Raw genomic sequence first — 12,062 nt, 5'->3', positions numbered from 1 at the left:
CTCAGCATCTGATACTGACACACAAGGCACCTTTTAGCGTCTGTATAATACAAAGCGGCAGTATTTGACAATTAACTGATAATTACGTTGCTGTGCGTTTTTATGTGCTTCAGTGTTTCCCCATTGACTTTTTTTTCCTGTCCCATCCCAGTCACGTGATGAATAGTGAAATTGACTCCCATCCTGCGGGAAACACACACAAATCCTGTAACCCACAGGATTCCTGAAAAAATGTCTGCCTCTATTACTCACCACTCTGCTGTTCTTAGTTTCTCTTTACAACAGAAAACAACTCTTGACATTCACAAATGTATTCAAATTGCTTCTACTTGTTCCGCTGTTTTTCTTTCATCATATTGAAGCTCCTGCAGGTGTTTCACTGTGCGATGTGCATTATACCAAATTTGGTAACAGGTAAACATAGGTGTTGAATTTGCATTGACAGTAAATTAAAACAGGTACAGATCATAAAATGGGAGATGTCTTACTAAAATATGAGAAAGGATACATTTAAAAATAGGGGCAATGGTCTTTAATATACTGTTGTCTTACATACAAGCCAGTATCCAAATAAGGGCTAAGGCTCAAATAATAGCAGGTAAATAAAGGCATGGGCTGGGAAAAAAATCATTAGAGAAATCATGTAATCCTGAATTTCTTCTACTCTTATTGCTTACTTGGCAAATTGTACAAAGCACGTATTCCTTCAGTAGAACAACATGAACATCTAACAGAAATACTGTTTTTATTCACTAAGTAATTTAAATTGTTTTTCTACTCTTACGTTGTTTAATTGGTGTTAGAGGGCAACTATTATATAGCATTTTAGTAGGATTATACTTGCATTTTTTGGAAGCATTACATGCTTTTAATGTTTAAAAAACACATTTATTTTTCTCATACTGCCCATGGCTGCTGCACCATTCACACTCTGTAAGAGATGCTCTGTAGGAGTGCCTGTCTCTTTAAGCCCTCCTCCCGAAAAAGCCCAGTCTGCTCTAATTGGCAGCATGCTTCCTGGAAACTCCGGAGTCTCCACTCCATGTTTCACTAGTTGAAGCTGGAGCTACTGCAACGGAGTATATAGCAGGACTTTGTACCCTTAAAAATCACAAATAAAGGCTTTTAAACCAGATACTACATAAACAGAAAATGTTTCAGGAGTAATGTGACTCGGAATTGGGGAGAATTTAACGACACTGGCACCCAAGATGACTTATTTTACTGCCGTTAGCATGTAGTTAATGTTACATAATACAATGTTAAAGTGCCTATATTATGAAAAAATCACTTTTTCTGGGATTTGGGGTGTTATTTTGTGTCTTTGGTGCTTCCACACGCATACAAACCATCCATGCTGTTTTGAGTGAGATACGTGTTTCTGAATGTAACCAGGTGAGCTGTTGTTACCTAACCGTAGCATGCTAGCGCTAGCATGCTAGCTCGTTCTCAATGGCAAAACACTGCTACAACACACACTAGTTCACCATAATCTACAAATGAACTACTTACATGTCCCTGTTTTGCAGGTATTCCACCATTAATTCCTTTAATTCCAGTATTAAACTATGTAAACCTATTCTGGTACAACCTCAAAATACAACTAGAACTGCAAGCAGTTATGACGGGGTCCAAGCCTCCCGGCGCCAGTCACCCCCGACGACCCAGGGAGCACGCAAAAGCGGGACCCAAAGAGTAACGGTGCGGAGGCAAACGTCAGGAAATATCGAGAGGTGTGAGCCGCAAGGTCAAGGTATATTGCCGTTGCAAATATCCCATTAAAGGTCCTATGACATGCTGCTTTTTGGATGCTTTTATATAGACCATAGTGGTCCCCTAATACTGTCTCTTTCTTGAAATTCAGCCTTGGTGCACAATAACAGCCACTAGAACCACAATGAGCTTTACCTAGAACGTGCCATTTCTGTGTCTGTAGCAAGCCATGATGTCTCTCTCTTTCTCATGGGCAATTATGTAAGCACATAATGTAATCTGAAAACTGCTGACCTGATTAAAAAACAAGCAACTGATCTCAGCTGGTATTCTGTCTGTAATGGAGTGGAATGGAAATTTCCCCAAACTTTTGACCGGTAGTATATATGTGTGTGTGTATATATACATATGTATATATACACATATATAAGAGAAATTTTAATATCCTTAGAAAACTGCTCTGTTTGAAACTCAAGTAAATTCACTTATTACTGATGTATTATTGTAAACTTTATTCTTCATATATAACGAACTGCTTGCCTGGGGACAAATTTTTAAATTTTGCATGTTTTGAGATGAGCTCTGCACTGACTAGAGGGCTCTCTAATTACATTCATTGGTATTAATCAATTGTGATTAAAGCTGAACACCATCTCTGTCTATTTTTTTAACATGATTTGTAGTTCTCTCGAGGAAACATCCTGGAAAATTATTGGAAAATTACCAACTTGTAAAATAAAGCGTCAGCGATATTTAAATTTAATAACAACCTCTGCTGAATAAATGTTTTATTGCGATTATTCATGATTGCATTGCTACTGCAATCACTCGACCAGTTGATGATTAGAGATAGACACGCACAGCATTTCTGCACCCAAAGCATGCCTTTTACTACTACTTTACTTTCTCATGTGAAAGAATTACAGAGGTGGTTGTTTTTCCCCCGCAGATAATGAGCAGAAGAAAGTGACAGAAACAAAAGCAGAGGAACTGACAAATGTTATACGCCCAGAAGGCTGACTTGAACTCAGATTGAACCGATGTGCCAAGACTGTCAATATGTGAGTCATAAAGGACATACTGAATGCGCCCTGTCTACTTCAGGAAATTATTTAAAAAATCAGTTTCTCATATAACATCTTTACTCATTATAACAAGATAAAACCATCCTAACAACATATCAACACACTTATAAAAGGAAACCTCTTGTTATAAAAAGATAAGTTGGTATGCAGTTGTAACAAGGAACTTTCATATGTTGTTATGAGCAAATTAGCCAACAAAACCAAAAGTCAAGACATTAAGCCTAAGAGGGTACAAAGTAGATAAAGGGCCCAATTAAGCAGCATCTGCTCTTTGCTTTGGTGGGAGTATAATCGAAAGGCAGTTTAATGGCAGTTAATGGTATTTCCTGAAGTATTTGTTCACTGAGAGCAATTTTGAAAGTCCAGGAGTAATGCACACTACACTTGTAACCATGGGGGTAAATTTCATCTAATCTTCTCAAGAGCAATTTTTGAAGGGGACACAAGTGATACAACCAAACATGTATAGGATATGTGGAACTCCAGTAAGCAGGCTGGCAAGCTATTGTATTCCCTTTCAACAATGAATGAAGTGATTTGACTTGTCTAATTGACTTCTCTAATACAGATGATACATGCAATCCAGACAACCCAGAGATTCAAATCGGGGACCTTTATGGCTCCATGTTCAGGTATGTACAATTTAGGTAATAAAATGCAACATTACTGTATGAATAATTGTTTCTGTTGCTTTTTTCCATTAACACAAATGACAAAACATTTTTTTTACGGCCGGTGTTTGGTAACCTGATGCGCCGGATGGTTTGTTAAAGAACCATCTGAGAAGCAGTTATAGGAAACTGTTAGGAAAAGGGCAGGCACTTTCAGAAAATTCTTGGCACGTAATTGGATGAATCATCTGTCAATCAAACTCTTGCCAACGCCAGTCGGGGGGTGATGGCATGCAGCAAAGGGCCTTGGGTCAGTTTTGAACCTGGGCCGCTGGCAAAGACTGAGCCTACATGGGGCACACACTCTACCAGGTGAGCTAGAGGCCACCCCAAGATAGATTTCTCACGGACTTGTGGCTTCTAGAGGGGCATAAACATTTGCATTTGTTTCACAATCTTCTAGCTCATGGTCAGTCTAGCTTGGATGGTTTAGACATTGCAGCTAGTAATCAAAGCCCTTATGGAGAAAAATAATGGAATTTTCACTTCAGGAACCACTGTTAAGCTCCATATGCAAACAATGCAAAAACACTGACTGCAACAATGGTAAGCACCTTGAACACTAGATGGCTGTTTTATTTAGTAGCTTGTATGCAACAACAGTGAATAATGAATGATGGAGAAAGCAATGAGTTGGGACAGGTATAGTCTCTCATTTCCAGACCTTCCTCCACAGCGCTGTTCTCATTCTCGTTCGTGTAAAAATTGTTGTGGTGGAAACAGTCTGCACGTCATTTCCCTGCAGAGATCTGAGGAGCAGTTAACCACAGTCGACCTAAATCAACCGGAGTTTAAAAGTACAACACAAAGAAAGCGGAAGATAAAGGACATCCAAAAACGGACATCCAAAAAGAGTGACATCCGGCAGAATTTCTGGCAGAATGAGAGCAATCCCGGAGTGCTAGGGCATGTACAGTGATAGGGCTGGGTATCGTTAAAAAATGTTCAATACCGGTACCGGTACCAATACCATGACTTTGATACCGGTTCCTAAACAGTACTTTTATCGATACCAATTTTGTAAAAGAAAAATAAATTAGGGGCCGTTCGGTATTTATGGAATGGACCACTGGAGGAAAATAGGGGAGGGTCATGTCTTTTTATTCTTTATTGAGGGGAGGGTCATCCAACATTTTTTAGTCCGGGGGGGTCACCCAACCTTTGTATTCATAGAAACAGCAAAATTTCAAAGTGGCTTGTTTGGTGCATATTTTTCCATGTAGTAGCTCTTCATTCATTCTCGACCCTCCTTCGCTACCAGATGGGTCTGACCCATGAGTTTGCTGTGGGGCAGGGGGAGCGCTGCTCCCCTGGTGGCTGAAACGGGTAATTGCATTGTTTAAAAAATGAGTAGGATAATTCAAGTCTCGCTGCAGCCTGCGGGAAGGCGGGGCTTTACATCAAGCCCCATCCACATCCAAGTCAGTCATTTTTCTTTGTTTACGTCACTCCCCATAAGCTCAAACAGACCAAGACAGCCTGGTAGCATTTCTTTACTATGGAGGAAATTATTTGGATAAATGCTATGTTTTCATTTTGAATCTTTTAATTTTATTTGAAAATGTTATATCCATAAATGTAAATGATCTGAAAGAAAGCATTTTTAGCACTGGCTAATTAGCAACCTGCCTGCCATTAGATGTTAGATTCCGAGCTAGTTAGCAGCTAGCCCCAGAAGTTCATGAAAACAAGGCTTTCACCGGAGCAGTCTTACGTTATTCCCGAACCACTCTTTTCGTTTCAAAATCGGAAATCAAATGAACGAAAAAGTACACAGGCCCAATTACAGTTCACTGTTGTTGCATGAAATGTCGTTTGTGTTTAGCCTACATCAGTTTCTATCATCTAATGTGAATGTTATTTATTTTCAGCTCCTACTACGTGAGCCCAGTTACTGTGCGTAAAGTAGAGTTTTTCCTGCGTGTCTCTACAACGTGTAACGTTAGACAGCCAAACACAAACATTATTAGAGTATGAAGCATGCTGCATGCTTAATGGTTCACTGACACCGACGAGATTTACTTCTTGGCAGTGGCGATTTCTTTAAGACTGCAAGGGAAGCTCAGCTTCCCCCAAAATCTCTAAAATGTAATGGTCAAATATGTACTATTGTGTTAACATTTTATTGACTAAATGCGTTAGAATACATTAATCTCGAAGACGAGTTGGTTCAGAATTAGCTTATTCGATGTCCTTCTCATACACTCCTGTAGCGTCTCAGTGCATTTCCCTGTTGAAGCCTAGCGTCCGTTAACTTCAATGGGACTGCTTTGAGCAGTTTTTTTCAGTGATTCGAAACTAGACGGTCATTGGATAAATGCTGCGATTATGTCCCGCCCACGGACGCTCAGCGTCTCTGGGGGTCAATGGAGCAGTAGGCTGGCCTGGACGCTGGGCTTCTGCGTGATGATTGGAGGGTCTGTCGAAGTTTTGATTGACAGCGATTTTGTACTATAAAAACTCGCCGAAGCCGTTCAACTTCAAGCAGAGCTCCGCTCAGTCCCATCGCGGATTTTGCAAGTGTAGTTGAAAGACGAACTGCTGCAACCTATTTCTTGGTATTTGCTTGGCGAAATTGCTAGCCAATTTTCATCATACATTTCATACAATTATACACCACATTCCTTGTTTCAGTTTAACTTAATTCCCACATTTCCTCCTACGAGTTTAATATTGTTTTGTTACATCGTTTGTTCGATCATTCATTCATACAGTAGGCTAGGCTAGTGTTGTAGGGGTGAACTAGCCAGCTAGAAAACTGCACACGATGGCAGACAATGCTAATATTGTCGACCTGATTTTGGCAAAGCCGTTTGAAACTCTTCCTTACGAGGAGAAACTTGGAGTTAAACAGCAGGGTAAGATCAACACTTAAGATTTATTTAGTGCAAAAGACAGGGCAAAGTAACAGGTCTGTTCAGCTCTCCTGGTATGACAAAGTTAGCTGGCTGACTGGAAGTACAGTGACAAAGAAAATGTACTGCTGGCCATGCCTCTTGATGAAACCTTCTCACAGATATTATAAATTAGTATTATAATAATTATATTATCATTATATTATTTAATTATTACATTATTATTATATATATTATTATAATATTAATATAAATAAATGGACAATTTTTATGATGTAGGCCAAAAATGGGCTTCCCCTCTTTGAATGACCAGCAGCCGCTTCTTGGGTATTGAAATTGGGTATTAAATGACGAGGCTGGTTTTTCAATACTTGATACTTCAGAGGCGAGTCGGACGGTGCCTAAAAAGTATTGAATTTGGTACCCAGCCCTACACACTGATGTTGATGATAGTGATAGATACTTCTGTACAGCATGTTCAGCAAGCACAGTAGCTTTTTAGTTTTCATTCAGTGTTGTACAGAGAAAAAAAAGTCCTGTCGGTATCCTGAGGGCATGGATCAGCAGGATATTTCTCAGCTCCTCTGGGTGCACACAGCATGTGTTGTTGAATGAAGTACAAGAGCTCTACTACCAGGGCCTAATGTGGTGCAAGCTACCTTTTTCTATCCCTCTGCCTCTGAATCTGCCTGCTTCATCTGCTAAATGAAAGGGGAAAACAATTCACCAGCTCGGCTTTCAGGATTGGTGCAGATCTAATGCTCAGCTCACGTGGAAGAGCACAACGTGCATGGATGAATAAATGAAGTGAAAGGGCATTCCCCCGGACTCCATGTGAAGTCTGCCATCTTCTTCTGCAGAATCCATCTCTCACAGGAAAAAAAGGTCATCGGTCTATCAGGATGAGCGACTTCCAGAGGTGGAGATTAATTTCTCTGCTTACATGTAACATGACACAGGGCTGATGAATGAAACAAGAGGGCTCAACCGGAGCTGCTATATTTACCTTTAAAGCCGTGTGCTGCGTGACAGGTTGACTCTGGGTTTATAGAGCGTTTGTGTGGAATGGAGGTCACCGGTTCTGGGCTCTGCATATGGCTAACACAGCCATATGCAGTCGAAACATTTATTAATGCCCTACATTAATGCGCTACAAGCTGCAAGAAGTAAGTTAAACTTCCCCTCTGAACTGAGGGTTAGGTTCACAGCGAATAACGAAATCTCACATCCCGTTCACTGTTCAGGTCGCTTCTTCAGGCTGCGGCTGTTACACATCACGGATAAAATTGTTCGTAAAAGTCGTTTTACATGGCTGGATAGCTCGCTTGTCTTGATATTAAACATACTGTCAAATAATTTTTTACGGATTGCCAACTGTACACAATGTTATTGACTTTGAATCTTGCTAACATAGCGTTAGCTCTCTGGCTTGTAGCTCAGCTGAATGGTTCTACGAGCTGAGTGGACTATGTAAATAACCCCCAGTTGCTAAGGGTGGCAAGTCGTATCTAAGGTCCGTTCTATTCCCTGGAGCAATGACCAACATTTGCTTAACCTTGTGTGATGGGAAGGATTGTTCCAGGTATTAGTCTAACCCTCAGGCATAACCAGGGAAACAGTTATTGTTTGGAAAAACTTTAGATTTCGATTTAAAAAGTATTAAAATATGAATTAATGTTTTAAAAAAATATTTGGCAAGTGACCATGGTATAAGCGGGTTAATGCCCTTCGATGTGTCCATTGTCAGGTATTAATGAACTTCGACGGATGGTTCATGCCTCGCCGTCGTCCATTACCTGACAATGGACACCTCGTTGGGCATTAACTTGAGGCATTAACACTTACTTAAGCCTATGTTTACAAAATGGTGTAGTCCAGCGACATTTGCGCGCAGCAGCTCGAGTCTTGCGTTTTACATCACCACTGATAAAGGACAACAGCAGCGTTCAGCTTTGGAGATGAAGAGGACATAAAACTCTCAAGATAATTACCTTTTCTTAAGATCATGTTTTTTTTAATAATCTTCCATGTTCTCCTTGATTTTATAAACACTACCAGCAACTGCGTAGAGGAGAGGTGGGGCGTGATCACTGAAGGCTTGCGTCACGTGGAGTCGTCGACAGTGTTGTTGACATTACTTAGAATTCCTCATGGGGGTGACAGAAACTACGCGCTATAACCTTAACGTGCAGCAGGTGGAGATGTGGCGATAAAGTTCATGTGAAACTGAGATAAGCTGTCAAATTCGTAGTGATTCCTGTAAATCCCACCGTGTTCATGTCTGTTTTTCAGGAGGTGGAGAATTTTCCGAACACAGCTTACCATTGTAAATTGCATGACTTTGGTAAATTCGGCCTAACACATAATCAACCTTGTCATCAACTTCTGTAAACATGTCCTATTATTTGTGCGATCCTCACTTAAATGCACGTGCAATGAGGAGAGAGAAGCACTTTTTAAGCACTGGCTAAAATGACACAAACTGCATCTACCGGCCTGGTGTGTCTGATAAACACACTGTGTGTGTGTGTGTGTGTGTGTGTGTGTGTGTGGAATGTGGGGAAAAAAATATTCATATGATATTTCTGTCCACAACACAGACAAGGAAACTCTGAACAGTTAACATTTAAAGTAACTATAACTAACTTTTAAATGTTTCTGAAACTGTGTAATTTTTCATCTGCTCATAAATGACCTGTAACAGCAAACAAGACTAACAGTGAAAAGAACGCTATTTTTTTAATAGTTTTTATTAATGCCTTTGCCCGGGTCATATTATTCCAGTGAAGTCACAAAATTATTTACAGCAGGTAGATGGCGCTACACAGCACACATTCTGATGGGTCACAGGTTTCGGTGTAACACCGGAAAAGCCTGTGTTAGTAAGTATCCAGCCAGGTAAAGCGTAGCAGAAGAACTTTTTTATATAGGCCTAATTGTATTTTATTTTAGATGTTATCTGTTGTAGTTATGGCTGATACTGGGGCAGGGCCATCACAGAAAAAAAGGAAATTAAATGAAGAACAAATTAAAGCCAAAAGGGAAAGTGACAGATGCCAAGTGACAGGTGAAAAGCTGAGTCAGTCGGGCTTTTAACAAATTATTCAAAACCAAAAAAGGAAAGGAAAAATAAAAACTAAAAAAATGACTGTAGAAAGAAAAGCTGACCCAGGGAGCCCAGTCATTACCGCAGTGGCCCTTTGCTGCATGTCACCCCCCCTCCCACATTCCTGTCTTCAGCTGTCCTATTCATTAAAGGTCCCATTGCATGAAAATTTCACTTTATGAGGTTTTTTAACATTAACATGCGTTCCCCCAGCCTGCCTATGGTCCCCCAGTGGCTAGAAATGGCGATAGGTGTAAACCGAGCCCTGGGTATCCTGCTCTGCCTTTGAGAAAATGAAGCCTTGTGTTGACTTGTGTTGACTTCGGGTCAAATTGACCCGTTTTCAATTTTTTTTTACATCAGAAAATATGGGACGTATAAATAAGTGCTGAAAATGTAAAGATTTAAAAACAATTTAAAACGTTGGAAAAAGCTAAAACAAACATCATTGTGGGACCTTGTGTGATTTAGAAATGACCCCCCCCCACATCTGTGTTATGTGTGGTGTATTCACACAGGATAAGCGAAGCCTGCTTTTTTGAATCCACCGCCATCCCATATCAGTCTTCTTGAGAGGGATAAAAAAGTGCACAGGAAAGAAAAACCTTGAAAAAATGATAAATAACCCTACCAAATCACAGACATGTCGATTTGCACGGGACTAATATTATCATAGGATTTTAGTGCGAAATATGGTAGGTAATTTCCGGGGGAATTTTTACTTGACAAATTACAGACATGGCTGATTCTCATGGGATTAAGCTCACAGACAACCTCCGTAATTATTACAATTGACCAGAGGTCACCAGGTAATACTAATCCCGTGCAAATAGGGCTTTAGACAGGGCCGGATTAACAATTTCATGTGCCCTGGGCAACAAGACTCAAGGTCCCCCCCGCCCCAAAGCAACAATCGCGAAGTCGCTATCATCAAGAGCATATAACCCATACTCCTGTACTAACAAATCAGGCTTCAGCACGGCTCAGTGGAGATGTATGTATGTACAATAGCCTCAGCATAAAGTGCATTCAAGAGACAGAACAGATGCACAAATGTTTAACATAACGTTATACAATTAATCTATCACAGAACTGGGTGGCTACAGAGTAATTATTAAATGTTGCAATATGTAGCCAATCATTTATCTTTTTATAAAGCAGACAGCTATGGAAGCTTTAACTTAAGACCAGAGATTATTTCTAAAATGTGAAATTATCACATCATCATCATGAAGCAGGCAATTAGTGTGTATGGAGTAAAAGTAAACAATTGGCTACACTGTTGCATGTAGTTCAAAGTCAAGATCAGGTTTATGGTTTCACAATCAATTATATCAACATTTTATGTTGATGTACTACTATATATTCTTATTATTTTATTTTAACAAATGGGCCTTACAACCGGCCTCTTCCACCCTGTCATCTTCATCCTCCTGATCACTGTCTGCTTCTGTCCCTCTCTCTGAATCTACAGCCTCCTCTTCCTCCCTGTTATCTTCATCCTCCTGATCACTCTCTGCCTCTGTCCCTCTCTCTGAATATACAGCCTCCTCTTCCTCCCTCTGTCCCTCTCTCTGAATCTACAGCCTCCTCTTCCTCCCTGTCATCTTCATCCTCCTGATCACTCTCTACCTCTTTCCCTCTCTCTGAATCAACAGCCTCCTCTTCCTCCCTCACAGTGTGTTCTCCCTTTCCCTCTTTTCTTTCACTTATTTCTGCATATCCCTCTGTGGTCTTCTCCTGCTCTGACACGTCTGGTCTCTCCAGTGTACTGCCTTCTCCTTCTTCATTTCCCTCCTTCTCTTCCTCCTTTGCACTATTTGAATAGGCTACAAATGATCGGTCTCAGCAAGCACTGTGTAGTGTGTTGAAACGTAACGCCACCGAAACAGCCACCCTCTGTAAAAGTTATGAATTCAAACATGCCAGTTTGTAATATTTTGTATTATGCTGTTCTTGTATTTACTAAAATCAAAACTAATCAAAGGGCTGAGAGCTCTTAGAAATCACGAGGGAGCGATTTGACTTTTGGCTAACGTAGCTAATAGACGCGCTGTTGTTGATGCTGATCCGCCTTTACCATACATTATAATTTTTAATTATTGTGTTTAAACTTCACCTGGGGAAACTGACTTCACCTTCATAGGCTCGGGGTGCAGCTTAGTTGCTCCAGTCTTTGCCGGGATGCAGCGCCACCACACCACCAGCAGACTCGCTGTGACAGACCGTGGTAAAGTTGGTTTTATATTGGACGTTGGATATTCGACACATTTGAAAAATCTATTGTTCAGCTTGACCTTCCAATATAAAACCAACTTTACCAGCGTCTGTGAAAGCTCGTTCTCTCCTCTCTCGCAGCAGGAAGCTACAGACACTGTTTTGACGTGATTTAACATAATATTTTGATGGAACGGGTCGCAGAAATCTGCATATAATTAAGAAAGTGAGGACTGCATTTATAATGTGATCTAACATAATATTTGACAGAGCCCAGGGCCCCTTAGATGTCCTGTGCCCCTGGGCAAGTGACCAGTTGCCCTAATGGTTAATCCGGCTCTGGCTTTAGACATGCTGCAAGAAGGCAGGCCTGCAGATGTGGCCAGGGCAATAAATTGCAATGTCCGTATTGTGA

This window comes from Perca fluviatilis, chromosome 10 (assembly GCF_010015445.1).
Source record: "Perca fluviatilis chromosome 10, GENO_Pfluv_1.0, whole genome shotgun sequence".
Taxonomy (NCBI): domain Eukaryota; kingdom Metazoa; phylum Chordata; class Actinopteri; order Perciformes; family Percidae; genus Perca; species Perca fluviatilis.
Note: the sequence above shows the minus strand (reverse complement) of the source record.